Source organism: Tiliqua scincoides, chromosome 4 (assembly GCF_035046505.1).
Source record: "Tiliqua scincoides isolate rTilSci1 chromosome 4, rTilSci1.hap2, whole genome shotgun sequence".
In the NCBI taxonomy this organism is placed as follows: Eukaryota; Metazoa; Chordata; class Lepidosauria; order Squamata; family Scincidae; genus Tiliqua; species Tiliqua scincoides.
The window spans coordinates 89,065,601-89,092,793 of NC_089824.1; positions in this window are offsets into that span (position 1 = coordinate 89,065,601).

Below are 27,193 nucleotides of genomic sequence, written 5' to 3' on the forward strand. Positions count from 1 at the left end.
CTTATGTGATTATACCAGAAAATGCATCATTAACACCATATGTAGCATTTCCTCTGCATAACATACTTTATTATGCCATAAAATATTTCTGTAAATTTTAACCAGAACGTATTTTCACAAACTGCAATAAAGAAGAATCTTTTTCTGATTACATGTTTTCATCTGTTTCATAAATTTCCCAAATAATTCTAATTTATATTAGAATATGGGAATAACAAACAAAATTGTTCTTTAAATTGCCTGAGAATTGTATCTTGTGTTCCTTCTTCACAGAGTTCAAAGTTGTGCTGATCCTAGTCACAATTACTAAGGGATTAGCCCACTGAATTCAGCAGGACTTACTCCTGAATCTCCTGGTATAGGGTTAGGCTACACAGCTGCAGCCCCATGTGTGACACGTTGGGAAGAAGCTCTGTGTCCTTCGCAAGTGAGAATATGATCACCATCTGGTCCAAAGCATTTTGCCACCAGAGGTAGAAACCCAAGTTTATTTGAGAGTACCATAGCCTCAAGATCATGAATGGCCTGCCACATTGTGACTGACAGTGTATAATCAAACAGCAAAAATTATTTGGATACCTAGATGGGTCTACATTTTTGCTTACATGACATGAAACAAACAAGAGCCGTGGGGGCTTTCAAGGAAGGAAGCCTGTCAATAGTTCACACACATCGCTGGCTGCTTCCATACGTGACTGCATTACCACAGCTCAAACCTGCCATAGATATACTTTTGCATCACTTTGACCTAAACACAATAGTTTTAGGTTTGGTCCATGCACAAATTCAGCTGCATTCAAATGATATACAGGTGTGTGTCACTTAGTGTCACTCTGCTTAAGGACTGACCACATTTACAATGGCTCACAGTTTGGGAACCAGTGATGTAATGTAATGAAGTGAAATTGACTAGCTGCATGTACTACAATAGGCTGAATGTCCTCATAATGACAGAATCACTTAATGACAGGAATAGGAGAATGTATCCCCATTGTTAAGTGACACACACCTGTACATGCATGAACGAACTATCTCCAGCAGAAAAGCAATAGTAGGAGAGTGTATCACTTCATGGAATTTTTAAACAATAGAGCAACCTGAAATGTAATCAGGGTAAATTACATTATTGCTCTCTCCACTCTACTGACAAATTACTACTTCTTCCTCAATGTCCCACTTTTCTATAATATTTGGACTCTAAGCAAATGTTCATCCTTGAAATCCATCTTTGTCAGAACTGGGCTTTGTGTGATTTAAAATCACCTTAGATCTACTTGCCAACTGAGAACACCAGCTGCAGATATGTTCTGAATGCACAGTCATCCCCCTCTTCAGCATGTACTGCAGCAGCTTGCTTAAGGATAACCTAGTTTAATTTCCAACTTTGCTGCGTTAGAGTTTTCTTCCTTTCAGGAGAAAGAATATGCTTTGACATAATTGCTAACGACATCCGAGTGACAAACGTGGAACCAGTTACTGTACGCTCGAGTTGCTGGGCAGAAAAGAGGCACAGAACAATTGTTCTGTGTTAGAGCTAAAAGAAATCATGCTTTTCACGTCCATGAATTCTTGAGGACTGGAACTTTGTGAAAACTGTGCTTCAGGCAACATTGTGTGGCAACTCTATTCCTAGCTCTGCGTTCTTGTCCTTTTGGCAAAAAATGAGTTCTTGTCCTTCGGTGGCCTCACAAATGGCATTCCCAGATCATGCCTAATTGCAAGCATCTAAGCTCAGTTTCAAAAGAAAACGTGCATTTTCACAGGTGGGCAGATGAACTACCTTGACATTTCTATTATATAAATCAGGCACTTCTTGGGAAATTCACAACACAAAGATAAGTGAGTAGGATGGGCGACAAAGACAAGGACAATTAGAGAAACAGCTTCTAGCTCTATAAGCAAAAAGAACTCAGCTTTCAATTGTGCCCTATTAGTGCAGCAAAATAAAGATTGCCGATTCTATGTACCTATGTCATTCTCTATAGGACGATTAAAAACAAAAAGTCCAGCATACTTAGTTTTAAGGTTCTGCATTGTTTTCAGAATGAAAAGACAGCATTGGACCTATTCAGTTAAATTTTCCTTTATATCTAAACAACTGACAAGAGGATTGAACACACACAAGAGAGATTCATTTTTGAAATCCAATTAGTGCTCAAAAGTTCAACGGGGGGAAGGCACCTGGTAGTGGCCCAACTGACAGTTTTTACTTCTCACAATTGCCTGAATGTGGTGTTGCTATGGGGCATTGTGGGAAATAAAAATGGCAGTCAGTAGCTATGCAGCCACTAATGCTTTTACACATGGTGTTAAAAAAAGTTTAACACGTGAAAAGAGAAAGAGGAGAAACACCCAGAAGGAAGATAAAAAGGAACAAAAAAAAAAAAAAAGATTTTTTAAAAACTATGTCTGGGCTTCTGGCTGTTCTGACATTAACCCTGGAGAAAAGACATGTGTCTAGTGTCTCAATGAGAACAGAATTCTGCAACAAATAGTAACGAAGTCTTTCTATGGCAGACACTAACTCTAGTCATACATACAAAGTGAAAATTCATCAATCGCCTGAGGACATTTCATACATTTAATGGAGCCCCATCCAGTTCACAAAAGCTTATGGAAAAATACATGTTCCACAAGACTATTCATTGCTTTTAGGATAATGAATTTGTTCAGATTTCCATGCAATTTCTTTCCAGGTTTCTCATGTTTCACAATTCTGGTCACTGTGGCAAGATGACCACCCTCCTCCTTTTGTAGCCGGGCTTGAGACTATCCTTGGTTCGACGTTGAAAACAAGGACTCTGCTCAACAAGCTCGACATGAACAAGCTTGAGGTCTTCCAAAAGCAATGCTTTTGAGCCTCATAGAGGCTGCACGCATCTGAAGCTCCCCTTGCCCTCAGAAGTTAAAGTGGGGTGTAGGGGACCTTCCTACATCCATGGATAAGTGACTCCACTGATACAGGGGCCTCTCTGTATACAGTATACACACATCTACCGAGTGTGTGTACAGTATACAGTTCTGTATACCTAAGCACACCTACCATTTTATATAACGGGTGGCTCTGCTTATATGCTGTCACTCTTCCAAGAGTATGAACCCAGGTTCCTTTGGTTCATAGCTCTGTCTGTTAGCCGCAATGTTGCACCAGGTCTCCCCAACAGTTCCCAGGGGCTTCCCCTCCAGGCTCTGATCAGGTCCACCCCTCTTAAGCATCAAAGTTGCAATAGCATCAGGTGCTCCTTGGCAGGTGCTACCACTTTTGGTGCATCCATGATAGGGATACCAGCAAAATTGTCCTGAGTCAGACTTGGAAAAGTTGCTTCCTCCCCTGCCTCCAGTTGTATTGGTAGTATATGTTCAGTAGAATTGTCAGGGAAGTGGGCATGAGTGAGGTTCCCTGGGCCTGGTTCAGATGGACTTGGCACTGGGCCAAAATACAGGTGTCTCCCAGTATCCGGGGATCTAGCACTCCACAGCCTCTGCACCCATTAACTCCCAAAACATGCCATATAAGGTAGCCACCTTATTTACCCAAGCTAGTTAAAACAAGGCTGTTTTCTTAATTCACAATGTAATAACCAAATGTGTTGGTTTGCTGCTTTATGCTTCAATCAGGACACAGCCCCACTGTCAAAAGTCACTAACATAGTATAGTTAAACATCATTAATTAGAGTTGAGGAGTCTTTCCTCCTTGACTGGAGTGAAAGGGTTGCACTTTCCTGGAAAGCTAGAGATAATCACATATGCTTTATTCCATTGGCATTAGAAAGGCCGGTAAATTCCACTGGTGTTTTAACCTCTGGTCATTACAAGCATTCTATCTGCTGTCAAAGACCATACTGTAAGAAAGTACTACAAAGTCAACTGCATGCAGCAGGCTCTTATGAAAACAGGTAATTAGCTGGTTTAGCTCAAGGAAAGGATGTTGTACAGTTGTTAAGTCATGTCTGACTCTTCGCGACCCCATGGGCCACAGCACACCAGGCTCCCTATCTACCACTAACTTCCGGAGTTTGTCCAAATTCACGTTCATTGCCTCCGTGACACTATCTAACCATCTCATCCTCTGCCGTCCCCCTCTCCTTTTGCCTTCAATTTTCCCAGCATCTGGGTCTTTTCTAACAAGAAAAGGATACTGCCTTTTAAATTTCCAACACTACGTTTGACAGTATATTGTTCAGACATAACTTTTTTCTTTCCAGTCTATGAGAAAACTGTTTCCCTAACATTCCACCACAGGACTCACTGTTAACCTAGGGAAGGTAAGCATGTTTGAACTAATGTACCACACAAGCTAAACTCCTAGCAAGACCGACTTCTAAGCTGTGAGTGTCTGCACCATAGCGTTTGGAGGTTCGTTCCAATATATTTGCAATTCACAAATATACAGGAGATAGAAAGAATCAATTTCAACTTAATAGACTACTGTGGCCTGTTCTTTTATTCTGGAGTAGTTAATCAGTTTGAGAATGCCATGTTGACCCAAGGATTGTAATTAAATTATATACAAGGAATAGAATTCAAGCCATGCAAGCTTCATTGAGCAAATGCACACCATCTATTGCCTTTCAGAATCAAATCAGCCACAGCAGCTCCAAAACGAGCACACAGTATTAGCAGGTCTGCACTTTTGACCAGCAAATATAACTCTTAACTTATGGCTACAATTAAGGACAATATCGATGACATGGCTATGCTAAGACACATGGGTATTCTGTGCTAAGACTCTATTACTGATTCACGGGTTCTTCTCAACAGCATTTAGATCCTCTCTTATGTGTTGCTGTGCATATGAGAAAAGCATAAATGCAATTTAATGGCTATAAAGGAAGATCAATTGACAAGTCCATTTCAACCTTCCTGATTTTGTGTGTGTGTGTGTGTGTGTGTGTGTGTCAGTGAACAGATGCATTCTGTCTGAAGCACATTCTAAGACAGTGGTTCCCAAAGGTCTACTCGAACTTTTAGACCACACTAAGTTGTTGCAGAGTTGGGGTGGGAGCAGGAGGGTGGCCCCAAGGGTGCCACAGCAAGTGTGCAAACCAGAAGTGAGCTCCTTGTATAGCAGATAAGAGCTCATTGCAGCTGTGCGGAGGGTTGCAAAGGCTGCTGCAAGCCTCCAGGAGGCTCCAGGATGCCCCCAGGTACATGGAGTTGTGCACAGTGATCACTGTGGAACCATTGGGAACCCATTCCTGGGCCACTCTCTTAAGGGGGAATTGCCCAGTTTTTGCTCCCAATGGTGGGTCATGACTGTTCTAAGGCCTCTACCCACCATTTTTTCCCATTAAGTTGTACACAATTTGAATTTTTTTTTTATTTCTTCATGTTATAACCTTTCCTCTATTATGTTGGTTGTTATTAGCAGGTATGGCACAGTATCCAGTTCCTACTCCTACTCCTAAGCCATAGACATCTTGAGCACAGCCATTTATCTCATAGTCATCTCCTCCCTAATCTCCAGTGAAAGAAAGTCTCATCAACTTCACAACATGAATTTTTCCCCCTTCAGAAGAGCAAGGTGGAGTGGTTTCCAAACCATGCACTGCAGCACCTTGGACACCACGCTGAACTCACAGGGGCACCAAGGATGTCTCTGGTGGCCTCTTCTTACCGGCTCTCCTGCACAATTCAAGATGGCATCATCCAGGAGAGCCAGGAGATGGCACTGACACAGCTGTATTCCGTGACCGCAGGAAACCATGACCACGGTAAATTTGGGAACCACTGGCATATTGGATATTCACAACAATACTTTCAATAAACAAAATACCGGAGGCAGGAATCGATCAACAAAAGCTAGTAGGTGTCAAAGACCCAAGTGAAGGATGGTGAAGAAAACAGTAACAGGACAGACTCTCAAGACTGTCACCAACCACATCGAGATGGGTGGGCTTCAGAATCTAGTCACAGGGAAGTATTGACTACCATCCAGATATTCCTTGCAAGTCTAGCGATATAGTTCTCTGAATTTGGTGCTGTGGCAACATCACACCACTGCAATCAGTACAAATATTCTGCTTTAATATTCAAATAGAAACATACAGGTCTTAAAAAAACATTTTTAAAAAAGAGGCAGTAATCTCAGTGAACATTTTCCTATGGATTGTGGCACTAAATTTGATTTTATTATAAAACAGTATGAACAACAAGATATTTGGCCTATTCTGTTCCTGTGTATGAAGCGATGCATAGTTCATCTTTCAGAACAACTGCTTTCAGCACTAGATACCCAGTCCTTGAAGAGAGAAAAAACCAAAACAAACAACCTTTGTCTATTCCAGCTCTTCCAGAAGCAGAAGCTCAGTGTACAACTACATTTAATAGCAGAGGCCAGAGAGGACTTACCTAATGACAGCACTAATCTAAGACTTTCTAGTTCCTGAGGCAGGATGCTAAATACTGATCCCTCTCTGCTGCTCCCTGCATTACTCTAGTCCAGCAGTCCTCATACTTTGCAGTCTCCAGAGCCCTTTACATGCCAGTACATGCATGGAGTCTCCTATGGTGCTTGCACATGTGCAGAATGGTGTAGAACTGAGCCCATGAACATAGGATGTGGGAAACTGGGCAGGACGCAGATGGTGGCCAGTGGCGTAGCTAAGGGCATGCAAGGGGTAGCAACTGTACCAGGCAACAAGCTTTAGGGGGGCAACAAGTTGATTTTGACACTAGTGGCCAAAATATACGAATAATACTACCATGTTATATATCATTGGAAAGGTAATTTAATGCAGAATGCAATGAAATAAGCCTCATTGGAATAGCTGTATTCTATCAAATGTTATGACCAATAAACCAGAAAAGGAAAACAACAACTGTTTTATGGAACAAAAAGTGGATTTGCTTAACTGACCTATGAGACTGATTGTTCTGAGAGCCTATGAGATGTTATTATGATACAGCATGGAACCAATAAGGTGTTAATATGTGTCAGCTCTCATTTCCATGTATCATAATACCCCTGCTAACTGGATAAAGAGGCACTTTCAAGTGGTGCTCCTCTTATATTTAGCAGGGGAGAATAACTGACCCTTTTCACCCCAGCACAGTGTCACAAACCAATAAGGGGAACACTTTTTATCCATTTACTTAATTAAATTTGACTATGTTGTGGGGGGGGGGCTACATATTCTTTGACCCCAGCTACAGAAAAGTACAGGTGCCACTGGCTAGGGGTAGGTGCAGAGCAAGTGGGTGGTGAGCTTCTGGGGGGGAGGTAGGGTTTTCCCCAATTTTCATTTTTTTAAAAGACTGGGCATGACATCACTTCCAGTTGTGACATCACTTCCAGGGCATCATTTTGAGTTTGGCACCAGGCTACAGAATTATCAGCTACGCCACTGATGGTGACCACTTATGGTGGGCTTATCCAACCCCTGAATGTGTCTCAGGGAGTCCCAGGTTTTGGAGGAATCTTAAAAAATTGGTTTCCTCTTTAGGGGGGAAGCAGAGTAGCTTCAGCAGCAGACATCCCCCCCCCCTTGCTGGGAATCAATCCCAGGGAAGCTCCCACACCTGGCTGACTGCTAATCAAGAAAGACAAACGACAATGGCTGGTTGAAGTTACAAAAGAAGTCACAGAAGTTACAAAAGAGTCTATGGAAGAAGTTACAAAAGAGAAGTTACAAAAGAGTCTATGGAACTCACGGTTCCATAGAAGCATATGTTACAGCATCTGATTATGATCAGAGGTTACAATAAACTTGATAACAAGGCCCTGGAGCTGCCTCGTCCTGCGTGTGGCATGTGGTCAAGATGGCGTCACCAGCAGAGCCCTGCTGTGACCCATCTTGTCAGGTCAGTGTTCAGTGAGGAAGAGGGGGCGTGGTCGGAAGGAAGGGAAGGATATAGGGTCTGGGCCACACCCCCACATAGGTCATCCAAAGGGAACAGGTAAAGTGTAGGGTCACTGGGCCATGGCTTAACCCTTTCAGGACAGTATCCTGCCACCTCTGGACAGCAGACGGAGTTGTACCAAACTCCAACACCAGGACCCCTAAGAGCACACTTTGAGAAACACTGCCATAATCCAACACACATCTCTCCTTTGCATTCTCTCTTCCACTCCATCCCCCATTTCCTTTTCCAGTCTAGAGAGCGGAAGGTTTGATATAGGTGCTCTCCACCAATCAGCTGCCTGTGATCATGCCTTGATTGGCCTCATAGGTGGGCATCCAATTCCTTTTTAACAGTGATATTTTCCACTGCAATGTAATTTCAACACAGTTTCCATGTACAGTATTTGTACAGACATGCTCTGGCAAACTATTCAAAAATGTTAAGAGGGAATTAATTCCAGAGCTCTACACATTCCTATGGGAGCCAAACACTCCACTTTCTTAAGCACTTTAGAAACATCACTTCGCCAACTCTGTTCACAAAGATGGCATTTTGGCTGGGCACAGCAAATACTATGTGCTTTTTGCAAACAGATTTTGCCTGAAGATGTGTGTGATAACACTTTTCATCAGGATCTTAGGGCTGGATTAATACTGCACATTTGAAGTTTCGTATCAGCACCGTAACAAGGAACAAATGACAATTCATTGTTAATAAAAGGATAGAGTAGCATCTGAAATCCCATCTCCCATGAGCAGCCCCTATGTTGCTCTGGACCAGGGGTGCTCACACTTTTTTGGCTCGAGAGCTACTTTGAAACCCAGCAAGGCCCGGAGATCTACCAGAGTTTTTTTTTACAATGTTCGCGCCATCATAACATATAACATTTATGTGTACAATGTATGTTGGTGTACCTTGAGCCCCACTGAGTATAAGAGGACTTACTCCTGAGTAGACATGCCTAGGATTAGGCTGTGAGGCTGCAATCCTAGCCACACTTACCTGGGAGTAAGCCCCATTGAGTACAATGGGCCTTACTCCTGGCGTTTCCTCCCAGAGGCACCTGAAGGGGGGGTCGTCACTCCGCGATCTACTCATTTTGCCTCGTGATCTACCAGTAGATCGCAATCCACCTATTGAGCACCCCTGCTCTGGACATTCCAATTGCATGGATACTTCCCATGTCAAGATTGTCATTTCGTTTGAGCTAAAGAAACAAGTGAGGGAAGTAGCCAGGAGATGTGGCTTACATATATGGTCAGAATAGCCCAACATCCATCCATCCATCCATTCCCCTCTCTCTCCACATGCACATGCATATAAACAAAATGACTGACTCATCAACGTCCAGCCCAAGTCCCTGGACCTAGAAACATGAAATTTGGAGAGTATATCCTTTCCATGACATAAGGACTGACTAAGAAGAGATTTTTAGAAATTCAACCCATAAGGGGTGAAAAGAGATAAAATGTGTTTTCACTGATTCCTCAATATCTCTTAGGCTGATGATATATCAGCTTGGTTATTGCTTACAAAAGTTACCCATACAAATGCTTAAATATAATTCAGGATTTCATCCTAATCAACCCCTAAAGGGACAAATCTAAATTTAGATTTAGCCCTTGCTGTGCTTATCCCCATGTTCCAGAGAGAGGAGATTTAGGGAGGGGCACTGGCTCGAGTATTCTGCGACACAGTCTCGTCTCCTCACAAGAAGGAGTTCTCCATCATGTCCCACAACAGCAAAGTGGGCAACTACACCAGCTTCACTGAGTACCTCATTCACAAGTTCCAACCCTTTATTTATTGTGGTTTATGTGAGCTGGTGACAGCTTGGCAACTGCTTGAGTTCTTCTTCAAGGTTTACAGCAATGGTGAACTCTATGAGAGTCTTGGTGCTGAAGGTCACCCCAGGAGGAGGCTACGCTTTACACAGGACCTTCCTAGGGGCCATTTCAACACATAACTACCATGTGAACCTGAAGAAATGTCCACCATACCAGTCCTTCCTCAGCCTGACTGCGCCTCACATCTCTCACAGTCCCCCAAAATGTTCCTGGCAAACATCATGCCAGATCCCCAATGCTGAAAGGAGAAAGCAACTTACATGGCAAGGAAATATGTGCAAACTAATCATATGGTGCACTGTGCTGGGGTGGCCAAGTACCAACAAAATTACCCAAAGGTCCATAGAGCAGCAGAGTCATGATCTGATCCTAGCAATTCTGACATGAGGTAGTTGTGCTAAATTTCAACTGTTACTGAAATTAAAAAGAAAGTTTATTGGAGTCAAAATGGATTTAGAATAGTTAAATACCGAAAGGAAGCATGGGTATCACGCTCGTTACCTATATGAAGTGAAGCCAGACTATGGGAGAAAGATTTTCAATATCTACCTTGCGGAAATAAACTGTCTGGGGACTTAAAGACAACAAGTGAGTCATTAAAAACATAATGATCTTCATGCTGCCTTCATCAGTGAAAATCCTGGCCCCTGTGCTGCCTGGGGCCAGGACTGCAAAATGCTGCCCCCACAGGTCGCGTCCAGGGGCATTCTAAAGGCTTTTACATGTCACTTCCAGTTTTTGGTCGAAAACCGGAAGTGGCGTTTAAAGGACCTCCAGGGGCCTTAGAAGACCTTCAGATGGGGAGGCCATGGCCCAGGGCAGGAAAAAGTGGAGCCATGGATAGCTGTGGCACCCCCGATGCGTGGCACCCAGGGCATTTGCCCTGCTTGACTCCTCTGAATTCGCCAGTGGCCTTCTTTCATCAACTGAGGCTCTGCTCTATGTTTCCCTCCATGAGAAGTTTGGTTGGTGGTAAAATCAAATAGGACAGAATCTTTTCAGTTACAGCTTCCAGGTTATTGTACTCCCTGACCCTAGGCTTGTTTGGCCCTGTCACAATTAGTTTCTTAGCAGTTTTTTTTTTTGTCAGACATTTCAGCAGATATGGTTGTCACACTGCCGAGTTTGGTTTGTTTCCTCTATTCAAGCATCTGTTTAATTTAAGTGATACATTATTATTAATTTTTTTAACTTTAATAATCTGTTTACATTTTTTTATGAATAAGTTGTTAATTTTATTACCACTCCAAGCTGCCTGAGGAGCTAGAAGGTGGGATATAAAATCCTTAGATAAATAAAAATAGTAGGAATGAGTAAACAATGTATTAAGTGGACTATATCAACTACAGCAGCATCTGCATTAAGTGCTCAGCAATTATCATTGAATTTGTAGCAGCTGTTTTACATAGGGATAGGAATGCTTCTAAAATACTCCTAATTTTAACTGCTCCACAGATTTTGGAGTTCCAAATTACTGCTATTCTTTTGAAGTGGAATAAATGCATTAAGAATTCTTCATCATTTTTATTATATTATTTTGGAAATGTGTTCAAGATTTTCATGTGTGGTGCTTGCTCAGTTTGCTGTAGCTCTCACTGCCTTGTGTTTTTGTCTTTCATCTCCTTTTACATTAGCAATGCCACTTTTTTCTGCAGTGTTTTATCAAAGTATTGTTGTGCATGGGTCTGTCAAGATTCATTTTGTGCGTAGTTTTACCAGTAGCAGACTTGCATGTACACATCAGCCAAAAAACACCACACCAAAATAATCTTGATGCAATTATAAAGGATAGAAATGTATCAAGATTTCCTTTTTTTTTTTTTTTACCTCCCAGCTGTTTTGTAAGTGCAAGTCAACTGAAGGAGTTGAAAACTGCAGCAAACTGCACATTCATTACCCAGCACCCCCCAATAAAGACACAGGCAAGGGTATATGGTACAAAGGGCCACTTTATTAACTATTTAAATATACTTCAGATTGCAACAGGGCCTAACAAATAAGTCATGCGGGTTCTACATGGGGGAAACGGAGCTGCCCGTCTACTTCCCCCTATAGTGATTTGGGCGACCACACCAGACTCAGGGCAGCGTCAGTACAAGCCTGCCGCCCCCTTCATTGTCACCCCGAAGGGGCAGGGTGGCAGGCTAGCTCAGGCCACCCGAGCGAACCCGCGGTGCACCTTTACCACCAGGCCGAGGTTCATCCAGCCTGCGCCACCCAGCCGGGAATGCCAGCATGACCAAGCGTGGAGTCCACCCGGCCCTTGCCACCCTGCGGTGTACACCGATATGACCTTACCTACCCAAAACCCGCACGACACCTGCCTAAAGTGACCAAGAAGACCTATGGAAAACCCCCATTCCGCCCCTAACTCCACAGTCCGGGGTAGGCAAAAAACCATCAACCGATGTGCCAATTAGGCTGATGGCAAAAATTCCTACCCGGCCCCAGAAGGCGACCAGCTAGTCTCGGACTGTGAAAGGGTGGGCGGGTGGGTGACCGCTGCCTGGTCCCGACTGCGCGGGCTTCTCTGAGCAGCCTGCACGTGGCCCCAGACCAATTAGCCCCCAGCCAATCGGCTGCGAGGCTGGCCCTTCCTGTGTCTCGTGGGCGGGCAGGGTAAACGCCGGTGGCGTGCTAATACACGTGCCACCGGAATTACCCAGCACCCCCCAATAAAGACACAGGCAAGGGTATATGGTACAAAGGGCCACTTTATTAACTATTTAAATATACTTCAGATTGCAACAGGGCCTAACAAATAAGTCATGCGGGTTCTACATGGGGGAAACGGAGCTGCCCGTCTACTTCCCCCTATAGTGATTTGGGCGACCACACCAGACTCAGGGCAGCGTCAGTACAAGCCTGCCGCCCCCTTCATTGTCACCCCGAAGGGGCAGGGTGGCAGGCTAGCTCAGGCCACCCGAGCGAACCCGCGGTGCGCCTTTACCACCAGGCCGAGGTTCATCCAGCCTGCGCCACCCAGCCGGGAATGCCAGCATGACCAAGCGTGGAGTCCACCCGGCCCTTGCCACCCTGCGGTGTACACCGATATGACCTTACCTACCCAAAACCCGCACGACACCTGCCACCCGGGGGGTCAGCCTAGCGCTTGGCCCCACCGCCCCACACGGAAACAAATTTCCGCAGGCCCAGTTGCAATTCAAGAAGAAAAGGATAATTGCCCAACACCAAAAGGTGTACTCCATCGCTTCTGAACAACTGGGGCGCATCATAGCTGATGCCTGGGTGATAAATGACACCGACTCCGTAAAGGGGTACCGCCCGCCTCACATATGAATTTACCTTCTTCCTATCCAGTTCAATCTTTTTAACATCAGAGGCATAACACCAAACACTGTGAGGCAAGAGGTCAGACCATAAGATGACCGTCCTGCAAGATGCTGATTAATGTGGAGAATATCGCTGTAGGCCTGAAGCCTCAAGGACAGAGTCGTCCTCTGGCCCAGGTCGTTCCCTCCCAAAAGTATAACAACAATGTGAGGCTGGGCATGGGCATGCACAAACTCATAAAAAGCAGGAAGAAGCTGATCCCACAGCATTCCCCGCCGTGCAACCCAATGCACAGTAGCCAAGGAACCAAGCTGCAACTGCATGCCAAAGCTACTGGATACCGCCCTCTTCCTTGCCCAGAAACGATGGAGTGGCTGAAGATAATGACCCGAACTGCTCCCGCCCTGGAACCTGTGGACAGGAAAACAGGAATCACAATTCCAGAAACATGCATCACTTAACCATATAGCACCTGGCAAAGTCAGTGCAAGTGAGCGCCCAACCGCTGTCACGGGACGAGCCCGGAAATATAGCATGCAAAACAGGAACATGTGGCAGTGCCACTATAAACTTCTGGCAATGCCAGTATAAAGAGCGCCCAACCGCTGTCACGGGACAAGCCCGGAAATATAGCATGCAATACAGGAACTTGTGGCAGTGCCACTATAAACACCTGGCAATGCCAGTATAAAGAGCGCCCAACCGCTGTCACAGGCCGCGCCTGGAAATTTCTGTGGTATCTGCATCACCCCTCGCCCCTACCACCAGGGCGAGGGGGAATAGCCGAGCGAATCCCGCTCAGCGCTTGTCAGGCTCTCTGACGTAATACGAAAATGCGCAGGAGCGCCAACGGCCAATCCTCTGAATGTCCCGGGCTGGGAGGCCGATATCAGCTGTAGCCGATGCAGCCCCAATCCTGAAAGAGTGCAGGCCGTAATCTTCCGTCCAAAACCCCAGGTCCGCCACTGCCCTGCGAAAAAGGATCCTAACTGGAAAAACATAACAGGTGAGGCATCAACATGACAGAACAAGGCATCCCAAACCACAGGATGTGCAGCCAAACAAGACCAGCATCAGCAAAACTTGAGGCCTTGGCACAGAACGTCAATGCCGCCAAGTACACTGATAAAGACCCACACGATACGTTAATGCCCTGCAGGTATAAAAGAACCGCATCAGGTGTTCTGGCGGAATAGGCCAGACTTGGGGTACAGCCAGGGCTGCCCAAAAGGCCTCAAATTCCCTTGCCGCCCTTTGATAGCTGTGAAGGTAGACGGCGCAAGCGCAGACAAAATTACATGCTGCGCTCTGCACAGCCAAGGGTCCTAAGCCAAAGAGGCATCGGGTCGGGATCCCACTGCACCCCTGGAGCCAGCTGCCGGAAATGCTCCACCTAAAAAACGAGATAGGGTGTCGGCTATGCCGTTATCAAGACCCTGGATGTGCCTAATGAAAAACAAGGTGTTAATCTTAAGGCAATGCAAAACAAACACCCTCACCAGTCCCATTACCTGTGGGGACCGGGACGTCTGCTGGTTAACGACAAAAACCACAGCTTGGTTGTCGCACCAGAAACGCACAGTGGAGTTGGCAAATTCCTCTGCCCATAATTGAACTGCCACCGCAAGGGGGGGGACAGCCCTAAAAAATCATGTCTACAGTAACCCCTTCTGAAACCCATGTATCCGGCCAAGGGGCAGAACACCATCTCTCTCTAAAATAACTCCAAATCCAAAACCACCCGCAACATCAGAGTGAACTTGCAGCCCCGCCCCAAGTAAACACTCCTGCTGCCAAAAGGATACACCATTATAAAACTCCAAAACTGTAACCAGATTACCCAATCTGCCTTCATGTCCTGGGTGATCCGCAGGCGATGGTGAAGCCTCTAATACCCGCCATGCAGGCATGCAGCCCCTGAAAAAAGGCCTGGCCAGGGGCAACTACCCTGCAGGCAAAATTCAGATGCCCCACGAGAACCTGCAAATGTCTCTAGGACAATTTCGGAGCCTGGAGGCCAGCACGTATTAGCTGCTGCAGCCTAACCAACCTGTTGCCAGGCGGCCTACTGCACCGCTGTACAGTGTCTAATTCAATACCAAAAACGTAAGGGTAGTTGCGGGCCCCTCAAAATAATAGACCATTGAGGCGAGTCGTGCTCTGCTCACCACTAACCACCCCATAAGGGAGGCAGATTTCTCGAAAGGGCACAGGAAATTGCGCATCCCATTGGTAGCACTTTATCCAGATATAAGGAACCATTAAACTGAAAACCAAGCAAACAAAAATCATCAGGGTGGACGGGCAAGAGTCTGACTGTAGACACAATATCCGCCTTGGCCATAAGGGCGTCAAGGCCACAGCCACGTACTACCCTGATAGCTTGGTCCAAAGAATATATCATAATGAACTAAGGTGTGCAGGGATCCTATCACTAACTGAACCCCCATAAGGATAGGACAGATGGTGAATGAGAGGGAAGGTCCAGGGACCTTCTAGGAACTACACGTAACGGGAACACCTAAACATTGGGAAACTGAGGAGACTTAAAGGGGCCCACCAGATGGCCGGCTCCCTATTCCTTATCTATCTTAGCTTAAACTGTTCCTTCCATACCCTTTACCGACAGGAGATTCCTGGCCCAGGTAGACCTGGAGGGAGGGGCCACAGGAATCTGAATCCCTTGTCACTACCTTCAACTAATGATTGAGCGTCCGAAAACTTAGGATACCCCTACAAAATACAGCCAACACCTCTACTCTAATCAGGGTGGGCCACCTTCCCAGCTTGAGGGGGCTGACCACCCCCACTTTTGGCCTGCCCAGCTCGGAGCCTGGGACTCCTCCTAAATCCTGCCAACTCGGGGCACACGGACACCGAGTGCTGGCCGTTGTACTGCCCGCTGACATGTGCAAGGGTGCAACCTGCCCTGCCGCCCCGCCCCATGGAGTTAAACTCATAGCAGGAGCGGAGGGTGAATGCATCACACTCCTAACATCCCTGCCACTGGCCCGGCTGCGCCCAGAGCAAATGCCCACTAAGGATCAATCGCCCAAATTGGACCGGGCCAGCCAGATAATTTGAACCCACAATCCTGCTCTGAAATCTGCCAGTCGAGGGGATAATATCCAGGTACTTAAAGTGCAGCTGCCCGTGCTGCCTACATTAGAATAACTACTGCAGCATAAATATCAGGTCGACCAATTATTCCAATTTTTATCAATTTATCTGCCTTCACCCCACTTGAGGGACAGGCACTGGGTCACCCGCCTTCAAGGCTGGCTCAGGTTGCTCACACAATAAACTAAACACAGTAACAAACTCGCCCTGCTAAATTTTCCTTTAACTGCCAAGGCGAGTTGACCACCCAAAGGCAGGGCCACATCCCACTAGGCCACTCGTGGACATTCACCTGACCCTTCCGTGGCTCCCTGAGAGAAAACACCATACAGGACATCAGCATAAGGAGCCAGGCTGTAAGGGACACCAGAGACCATCAAGATCCGATGCCTGTACCTGAACAACTGGAGGTCCCGGAGCCTGTCGCTCAATGAGCTTGTCCAAAGTGGTTAATCTCTTCTGTGCCCAGAAAATGATGGAGTGCCCACAGATAAGAACCTGAACTGTCCCTACCCAGGAACCTGGGAAGATGCCACCTGTGGCTGCTGCTGCTCATCAGGGTCCCACTGTGCTTGCACAACCGGAGGTCTGGCTGGAGCCTGTGACTCCTTAAGCTCCTCCAATGGTTACTCTGGAAGAGAGGATTTGCGTTAGGTTCGCCCCACGTCCCTTCCTGGTAGACCTCCCTGGGGAGGGAAGCGCCTGATGCATTGACCATCACCCAAACCAGCGTTTGCACATTGCACTCTCCTTCTTAAAAGCTTCTGCCTGTGCAACCAGAGCCCACAGCTCAGCTGTATCATCCTCCTCCTCTGAGGAAGAAATCAGTGCGAGCTGGGGGGGGCCTTCCCCCCTGATTTCTTATTCCTCATTGGGCATACAGACGTCTCAACAAAAAACCTGGGGGGGGGGGAGTGGTGGCAACTGACAGCCACCTCTCACCCCCCAATATATTTCTATTAGAGAAATCTATATATTATTTCTGAGAGCCCAGTCCTATGCATGTCTACTCAGAAGTAAGTCCCATTATAGTCAATGGGGCTTACTCCCAGGAAAGTGTAGACAAGATTGAAGTCTTATTTATCATGACCGTCTTATTATTTAACAATCATTAATTTTCTTTTTTTTGTTTTTTTTTTGTTTTGTTATTAATTTATATTTTAACTACAACTTCCTTAATTATGGAATTTGGTTTTTTTGTTTGTTTGTTTGTTTGTTTCGTTGTTTTTTTTTTTAAATTAAATTTTTTTTATTATTATTTATTATTTTTATTAATATTATTATTTTTAATCTCACCTCTTTATTTATTTATCCAATCAACTTCTTATTTTCTTTCCTCTCCCCCCCCCTTTTTTTTTTTTTTTCTCTCTCTCTTTTTTTTTCTTTTTTTTTTTTTTAAACTAGCATGCAAATGACACAGCAAAACAACTATCCAACTTGCGGTCTCCCATCCAATTCTAAACCACAGCTGACTCTGCTTAGCTTTGCTAAATGTTGAGTGTAAAACACCACTCAGCCAGCAGGCCTTATAGGCAAACAAAGGAAGCAAACTCCTGGGAAAATGCCCTTCCATACTATGTGCTGGGGAGGAGGCTGGCGACGCCCTGAAAGCCCCAAACACACGGAGGAAGGTGCGGAGAAAAGCTCCTGGTGCCTCTGCCAGCAGGCTCAACAAGCAGCCGGGCAGGAGGCAGAGCAACCCCAAGGGCGGCAGGCACCAGCTGCAGCCAGGCACGCGCCCAAACAGCGCTCCCACGGGGCGCCTGCACACCAAGCAGGCGACCCGTTTCCCACAGGCACCCCAAACGACCAGCAGGCTCAAACACTGACCCGTGCAGAGCCGCCAGGCGTCCAAGCGCTGGCCACCCAAACTACCCTGGGGAGGTGGGGGGGGGTCGGGCACTGAGCGAGGGAGGTGGGGGGGAGGTCGGGTGCTCAGCGGCTCCCGCTGAGCGCTCTCACTGAGCGCAGCCAGCAGCCTGGAGGAGAGCAGCCAAGCACCAGCCCCAAGGCACACCAGCCGCACACACGAGGCCAAAGAGGGGCGCAGCTGGACCGCCGCCCCTGCAAGGCAGCCCACCGCAACCCAGCCAAGAAGCCCAACCCAGGCAACACCACCAGCAACCGCTCGCTGCCCACAGGTAAGCCGAGAGGGCAGGCGGGCAGGCGGGCGCCCGCAGCCAAGTCTGCTGGGCTCGAGGCCCCAGCAACGTGGCCTGAGTCGGGGAGCAGCGTGCAAGAGGTCCTTCCCTGACCGCTGCCTGGTCCCGACTGCGCGGGCTTCTCTGAGCAGCCTGCACGTGGCCCCAGACCAATTAGCCCCCAGCCAATCGGCTGCGAGGCTGGCCCTTCCTGTGTCTCGTGGGCGGGCAGGGTAAACGCCGGTGGCGTGCTAATACACGTGCCACCGGAATTCATTTATGAAATTCTACTACTAAGATTGGAATTTTAGAGGACTGGAACTCAGGCCAGATCAATGCCATGAATCAATAAGGGAATGAAATGGGGAAATTTCACTCATCTCTAGGTCTACAACAGTAGTTCCCAACCTTTGTGCAAACCTGGAAGTGCTGTCACCACCATCCTGCCATCACCACTGGGTCGAGACTCCCCTTAAGGGGGGATATGGTGATTTCCATTGCCCCGGGGGTCACGACTCCCAGGTTGGGAAACACTGCTGTACTAGACAGGATACCATTACAAATGAAGGGAAGGAAGATAAAACTCTCTCACTGAAATCTTGCAACATGAGACTTCAGCCTGCCTGGAATATCTCTCAACAGGTAAAGCTGATGCATTCAACATATTTTATGTTGAATTTTTAATATTTCTTGTAGAGTTCAGAGGTGCTGATTCCAAAGGTAATCTTTTTTATATCATCAAAACTTTATAGTTATCTTAAACTTTTGAGTTTTTATCTATTTTATCGTCTAATACAGTGATTCCCAAACTTTTTAGCACTGGGACTCTTTTTTTTTTTTTAATGACACTCTATTCAGACCCACCTAGCTTTACCAGACTTTAAAGAAGGTGATATAGGAACAAATAATATATTTGCATGTATAGGCATGCATAGCTTAATGACCTTCTGCCTAACAACGGGCTGGATATACAACTGTGATCAAAGCACAGCAAAGAAACTCTTAATGAGGCAATTCAGTCCCCAGTAGCCAGAGCAAGTATCTGTTTATACAACACTCTTAATGAGGCCCTGAATGTCTGGCAGGGAGTGTCTGTTTATGAAACAAAGGCACTAGATAGGGTTGAATGTTCACATAATGATCTACTCGAATAATGACAGGGATCAGATAACATATCCTCCTCTTTAAGCAACACACACCTGTAATATCGTATTTATTTATGTGTAAAAAAATGACTCCATCATTTGTTGTAATGAGGCAGCCCTAATGAACAGCCTCAAGGCTTGAAGGGTTTAGTTATGTCACCCAGCCTTCACCTGCTCCCACTAACTGTGATTACCAGACTTGGAAAAAATACTCCAGAAAAAAAGATGCTCAAACATTTATCTCCCTATATTTACACAAGCTTGCAAACTGCAGGAGCTCAGCTCTTTGCAGAGCAGTTATCAACTCTCTGATTTTTGAATAGCCTCAGAACTTGAGCCAATCAGTTATCTGATCTATCCATCACCCGTGTTTTCATTGGAGCCTCTGTGGGAGCCTCCAGTGGGAACCAACCCACAGTTTGAGAAACGCAGGTCTAACACACTGTAATGCACACCGTACGATACAACTGTACAGTGCAAATTGTGACTACACTATTGATGCAATGCCAAAAATAGCAGCACTTTTTGTATCCCTGCACCAATACTTCAAGCAAATATTGAAATATTCAGATAAACATGACATTGTTCAAATTTTGTTACACAGTGTTATCTCGGGTGGGAACATAAAACGACTGGTTCACAAGAAGCCCAGAGCAACCTAAATAGAGCATAGAACTGAATCACAAATCACCTCCACAATCCCACGCCTACATAAGCGAACCATAGGCAGAACAAAATCCTGGAACTGGGATGATGGCCCTGATTAAATGGCCCATGTTCTATTCTCCTGAATGAGCAAATGCATCAACTGCACTCCCATCCTACATGCTCTTTCTTGGATATTTACAAAGAGCCCTGTTTGAAAGTGCCTGAAGGCCTCAGAACAGAAGGTGAGGAACATTTGCATTCTAGATCAGCTGTATAGAAAAGTCTGTTTACTTAGCTTGGTTTTGTGTGTGTGTGTGTGTGTGTGAAGGCAAGGTTAAAATTTAACCTTACAAGTGATGTCACACATCTGCCCCCATCTTTTTAATGCTACTGAAAAGCCATGCTTGAGGATGGTGTGATTGCTGGAGGTGTATTTGTTCAAAACCTTATGTTCTTTTTGGAAGTTTCAAATCACTCAGCAACACTTAAACTCATGCATGTGATGTACGAGTGATATTTCAAAAGAAAAAGAGCACTTGACTAGGGATGACATATGTGTAGCTCTTGCAAAAGCAACGTACCTGGGCAGAGCACCATTATGCAATGCAAACTATTAAAGGAAGTTCTAGCTTACAAGCAGCATTTGTTTTCAAGCTATGCAGTTTAAAACCTTGGGAAGCCAGGCTCCGGGCAGCTCAGAGGAGATTTTTTTGTGATGGGCAGATTTTAAACAACCAACCAACAACTAAGAGCTTCTAAAGTGGGAGAACCCTCAGAAATGCCAACACAGTGGACACATACCCAAAAGAACGTGGCTGGTTCTGATACAACTCCACTGCCTGCTACACACACTTCACCATTCCCAAGACCAGTGTGTATGCACTCATACTCTGTCCACAGAAAGTGTTTCCAAATTTTCAGTCTTCTGACTCATATGGCTTTTAAAGAAAACTACAGTTTGAGACTTTACACAATCCAACATAGAATTGTTACACAGTGATGTACCTGAGGGGGGCAAGGATACCAGGCCGGGGGGGGGAGGGGGTGCCGCACCTCTGTGAAACCAGAAGTGGGCTTTTTTGGCCCATCAAGGCCTTTAGAAGGCCTCTGCGTTGCCTCCCTGGGCCTCCAAAAGGGAGGCAGTGGTGGCAGCTGGTGGTCTTGGCCCTGGTCACTGCTGGGGCCAGGATTGCCACTGTTGTTACAAGCTTCATTTTAAAAGTTAGAATGATATACACAATTTAGCCAAATTACTTATGATCATCACAGTCCTACGAACCAAAGCAAACAAACTTTACTTTGAAAAAGATCTACGCAAAGCAAACACGACAGTGCTTACTTCTGATATTTCAACCTGGTAAGCTTCATGAACTATATGGGAGAAAACCTATTACAAGCTTAAACAAACAAAAAGGTTGTTGGCTGCAGTAAAAGGGGTCATCCAAGACCAGATGCTTTATAAGGGATTTCAACATATTCTAGGAAATGTAATGCAGACATAAAGCAACCACTATTTACCAATTTCTCCCCAGGACAAATCACAGTGAAAGCACAGCGAGAGATCATTACTTTCCAAGGAATTTTTATGTCAAGCTCATATTTACAGGACCTTCACTGGGGACTACAATATCAAGTGTTACCACGCGGTACTACTATAACAAGATATCAAAGCGCACACCTCACCTTTCTCCAAACACGATGGCAAGTCACACATTCAGTCACTAGTTATCAAGGGATAAATTAATAATGACATACTGAGTAATTCATCTGCAGATTGGTTATTCTTATTTCACAATAGTGATCTACTAGATCAGGGGTGCTCAATAGGTGGATCGCAATCTACGGAGCCCTGTCTCTCCAAACTGTTAATATGTCAGTTTCATCTAGTGACTAGACAAAACTGACATATTTAGCTGACACTAAACTGACACTGAAACTGACACTTTAGCTGCTCTTCAGGCATGCAGCAACAAAACTGACGAAACTGACTAGACTCCAGCAGGGGCTCCATACATTAAAGGGGGTGTCTGTCAGACGCTTCCTTCCCCCCGGTAGATCTCCGGGCCTCGCTGGGTTTCAAAGTAGCTCTCGAGCCAAAAAAGTGTGAGCACCCCTGTACTAGATCATCTTTCTACTAACTTGGCCAGATTTTAGGGGAAAAAACCATCCACCAACTCCAAGCCTGGCTCAATTATTTCTCCAGCAGCTTGTCTTCTAGTAGGCCTTACTACACTTACTCAGAAGAGTAGGACTCAGTTCTACATTATTTATCAGGATGTTCGTTCCAGATCAATTTGATTTGAACAAGTTCATGAGGTAAAATAGCACGCAATTACACCTAATGGATAGAGGTATGTAATATGTGAAGAATATTAACATTCTCAACTCTTAACTCTTAATATTAACATTAGCAACTCTTATTAACATTCAGGGGTACGCTTAAATACAGAAATAGGTTTACAGAAACAAAGTATTTTAGATCAGTGGTTCCCAAACTGGTGGGGCGCAACCCACCAGTGAACCGGAAGCAGGGCATTCCCCCCTTAAGGTTTTCTGGGAAAATAGGAAGTAGCTTTAAATCAGAGATAAGGGGTCTTTTTTTTTTTTTTTTTTTTTTTTTTTTGCTGCAGTAGCAGCAGCTGCTGTGGAAGAGATCAGAGAGGTTTGCGAGCTCCAAGTCCATGCAGAACACCAGTACTGCCTCCCAGGTAAGTAAAAAATAAAAGCCCCTTGGCAGCGTGGTGATCTCTGCAGCACTGTCGCTGCCCCTCTCCCTGCTCACACAAACACCAGATTCCCAACTCTCCTGTAGGAGTTTGGGAAGTACTGCTTTAGACAAATACGGGCTTTATGGGGAGTTATCTGAAGAAAGTATGGTTCTTGGAAATAAGAACTTCTAAGGGTGAACTAGATGCCTGTAGAAATGTATTTGACAGAGGCATGCTTCCCAACAGAAGTACTTCTTTCAACCTAAATTCTGACTAGAAATAGAGCAGACAGAGAGAAAGAGAGATTAACTTTCCCAGGATGCCACCTACCTGCCAAAAAAAATCACCCCAACAGGAGCTTTTTTCTTGCAGACAGTCACATTGGTGGCAGGTAAGACACTGCAGGGGCAATTTGGAACAGAAAATGATACAAAGGGTGAATCTCCCTCTTCCTGCATGCCCTACTAAGGTTCTGACACCCTGTTGTATTCCCATCTCCCATGGCCCTGTCCACTTGTAGGGGGCTAGGGCTGTGGTTTTCAAACTCTCCAGGAGTTTGAAACCCGCAGTAAGTCTTTGCGGGGGTGGGGGGGAGGCAGCAGGGGCAGGGGAAGGCAGCGACGCTCTCCCCAGGATCGCATCACTCAGGGGGCTGCAGGGACTGGGATGCACCCTCCAGTCCCTGCAGCAGCCATCCCTGTGTGCGGGGAGCCCTGCGCGAGTGCCTGCAGGGCGCCCCAGGTCAGGGAAAGGGAGAGTGGGGCAACTGCGCTCTGCTTCCGCTTTTGCAGAGGCAGAGCAGATCGCCCCACTCTCCCTTTCCCTGACCTGGGGCACCCTGCAGGTGCTCGCGCAGGGCTCCCCGCACACAGGGACGGCTGCTGCAGGGACTGGAGGGTGTACCCCAGTCCCTGCAGCCCTGTCAGAAGGGAAAGTGGAGCGATTGTGCTCTGCTTCCGGTTTTGCAGAGCAGGGCGTGATCGCTCTGCTTTCACATTTCCTGCCTAGAGAGCCCAGCTGAAAGTTGCGCAGGGCTCCCTGAACCCCCAGGAGGCTGCAGGAGGCTTGGGCAAGTGCACCCAAGCCCCTGAATCCCCCCTGAGCAGTGCGATCCTGCGGATCGCGCTGCTGCCTTCTCCCTGTCTCCTGGCTGCCCCTGCCCCTTAAGGGGGCAGAGGCCAGGACCCACAGGCTGGGTGGGGCATTGCAACACCCCAGTTTGAATACCACTGGGCTGGCAGGGGAAAAAAACCTCTTGTATTCCTAATGGCTCTGTAAATCATGTACAAAGTCTCAAACATTGTACTGCCAGCAAGGCTTTAATTACAGCAGTGCTTCCTCCTCCTTTTCCTGTGCCTTTCCACTTTTCTGGGTTCCTTATCTGTCCACCTTTCTCATTCTCTTCTTTCCACTTTTCTTCTGCTTGTTTTCTCCAGCCCATTTCACCTCCATTCTCTCCCCCCCCCACACACACACACACTATCCTTGGCCCTACTTTTCCCCAGATGGAAGCCAGCTGTGAAGTGGCCAGATCTCTGAGAACTCTGACTCTTGGTGATATTATCACCACGCTCCGAGTTCAATGACTGCCTCTTCTTATGGCCCAGCACAGCAGATTGGGCTGTCACATCTCACATGTCCACAGCTCTTTCGGGTAAAGTAGAGGTCGGAAGCATGGCTCTGGATAATGAATCTGCACATCTAGTTTGAGTAATATCTCTCCATCACTGCAAATCTCATGGCCTGGAAGAATTTATATGGGGAGAAGGGCTCCCTATATCTCCAAAGTGAAATCATTCCCTTGCTTCACTCTTATGGTAAAATACATACAGTTGACTTGATTCAGCAAGAGATAGATTTATGTATGTAGCAGTTTTTTACCATGCGTAAATCAGATGGAAATGATATCTGGATGCACAGTGCTGTCAGAAAGACACTCTGATGGTGCAGATGTACATTTCTACCCACCCTTTCATACTACAAGTCTCATCCAATACCTTTTTTGCAGGTCTGAATCAGGGCCAATGGCTTTTCTTGCCATGGAGAGAAAAGTTCTTATACTGAAGTCCTAGCAACTGAAAAAGTGTGTATTTCCTGATTGGTGAAGCAGTAGCAAAACAAAAGTCACCCCAGCATGAACAGCAAAATGTAAGAAAATATTTGCAAGTGTGCATTAATAGGCTGACTTCCTGACCACAGACCTTATGTCAAAAGGAATTGTTTGCATTAGCCCTGTAAGCTTGGTTATTTGAAATGACATATGTCTGAACCCAGGAGGCTGTACAGCAAACAATGCCCTGTCATAGAAGATGACATATGCATGCACTCCGGCTATGGAGCCGCCAGATTAATAAGGGCTCTTTAGGCAGAATGGATGAGTTCTTTACCCGGTACCTTTTAAAAACAAACATTTTCTGAATTTTTTAAGTTGCCTTGTCACAGGAAAAAAACACTAGGAACACAACAGGAAAACCAAAAGTTTCTCAAATATGATAGGTTGTGGCAAGGCTTCTGCACTCTTAATTTTTTTTTTTTAATTGTTCTCCTGAAGAAGCCACCCTGAGGGTTAAACTGAACGTTAGTTTAAACATGCAGGATAGCTTCGGGGTGAGGACTGTGGGGGTGTTTATTTTGTAAGCAGTGCAACAGGAGTGACCAAGTTCATGACATCAAGACGGACTTTGGATCAGGAGACACGGAGAAGGCAGCAGCGCGATCCACAGGATCGCACTGCTCAGGGGGGCTCAGGGGGGCTGCAGGGGCTTGGGTGCCCAATTGGCTGGGTGTGTTAGTTTTTTCTCCTACCCCAGACTGAAGTTGGGTGATGCGGCAAAGCAAGTAGCTTTGGTCACTTTGGCAAGAAATGTGCGGGTTTGGGCAGGAAGGCCTAGGCTATGGTGTGCAATCTGAGATAAGCAAAGGCCAGGGGTGAGCCGGAACCGCTCCCATGAAGCCTGACCAGCTCAAAGGAGGCTGGTTGGCAAGTCCCTGGTCTGGAATAGGCAATGCCCAAGCAGGGATTAGTTGTGGGGTGCGACATCCAGCTGCCTCAACCCTCAGGGGTTGGTGAGGATAGGCATGTTTAGTCCATGGACTAAGTGATGCTAGGAATCAGATTGTACACCCATTGATATTTCCGGGAAGCTTGGAGGCCAGGTCATTTTTCCCCAAATCAGATCCCAGCATGTCCAATTGATTAGTCAGTGCCCTGCTGTTTATTGAGTTAATTCATTAATAAAGCGGCCCAGTTTCATTCCAAGCCTGTGTCTGTGTGTTTATTGGCAGTGCGGGGTAAATAAAAAATAGAAAAATAAAAGCAGATATTAAAAGTTGTATGGCAAGTATGGAGTTCTAAACCGACATTTCTTTGTTCTTCTACAAAATCATATTAGGTATCATATCTTAAAGAATCTATTAGTTGTTTCTAAGATACATCTTCAACAAAAGGAAAAAATACCAATTATCTACTCCTCAAATCCATAATTCATTAAGCTCATTAGGATTGCCTTTGTTATGATGCACTTTCACGCAGCTGAGAGAGTGAGTAAGTGTGCCACAGTTCCACTGATCAGGAGCTCACCAGAACCGAGGGCAAGATCCACACTAAGCCATGTGATTGTGATAAATTCAAGTGCACTATACCTAAAGCACATCATAGGGATGTAATAGTATGCTGCTGGTCCACGTGCAAGAAAGGGGGCTACAGCCTCTCAAGCCAATTACAACACATGAATGCAGGTATACCCAACCACCATCTCATGAAACATGGCATTGTTACACACCACGCTATCTGGAGTATCGGTCATCCACCATAGTGATTTGTGTAGAACTTGGGCTCAGTTGACTGCTGTAACTTGTGCTGGTTCGATTGTAGCCTGTGCTTTGCATGAGCCAATAGACAGTTTGTCTGAGCCAATAGTTACAAAGTTTTGTCTGAGCCAGTAGGCTCACTGTGGCTGAGCAAAGTGAACTATGTATGACCTTGGAGAAGAGCCCTTCAGCGTTAGGAGGGGCTGAGCAGGAGATTGTAGTGCCGAATGCAAAGAACTTACCGTATTTTTCGCTCCATAAGACGCACCTGACCATAAGACGCACCTAGTTTTTAGAGGAGGAAAACAAGGAAAAAATATTCTGAACCAAATAGTGTAATAAAATATTTAATAAACTATAACAGAATAACATTTGAACCATGTAAAGTGAACAGCAGTCAACAGTGGCATTAAGAACCACTATCACTGTCATTAACAAATGGAGAGACAAAGGTTTGAGTACTCTAGTTTTCTGGAAACCCCAAGAACTCATCATCGCTAGAGTCAGAATTTATGAAGCTCACAAAAGCAGGTGCACTCAAATAGGGGATCACATTATCTTTCTGCTACAATGATGTTCTGCCAAATCCCAATCCACTGGGCCTTGTGCCCGCTTAAGGCTGATCAGTCCCCCT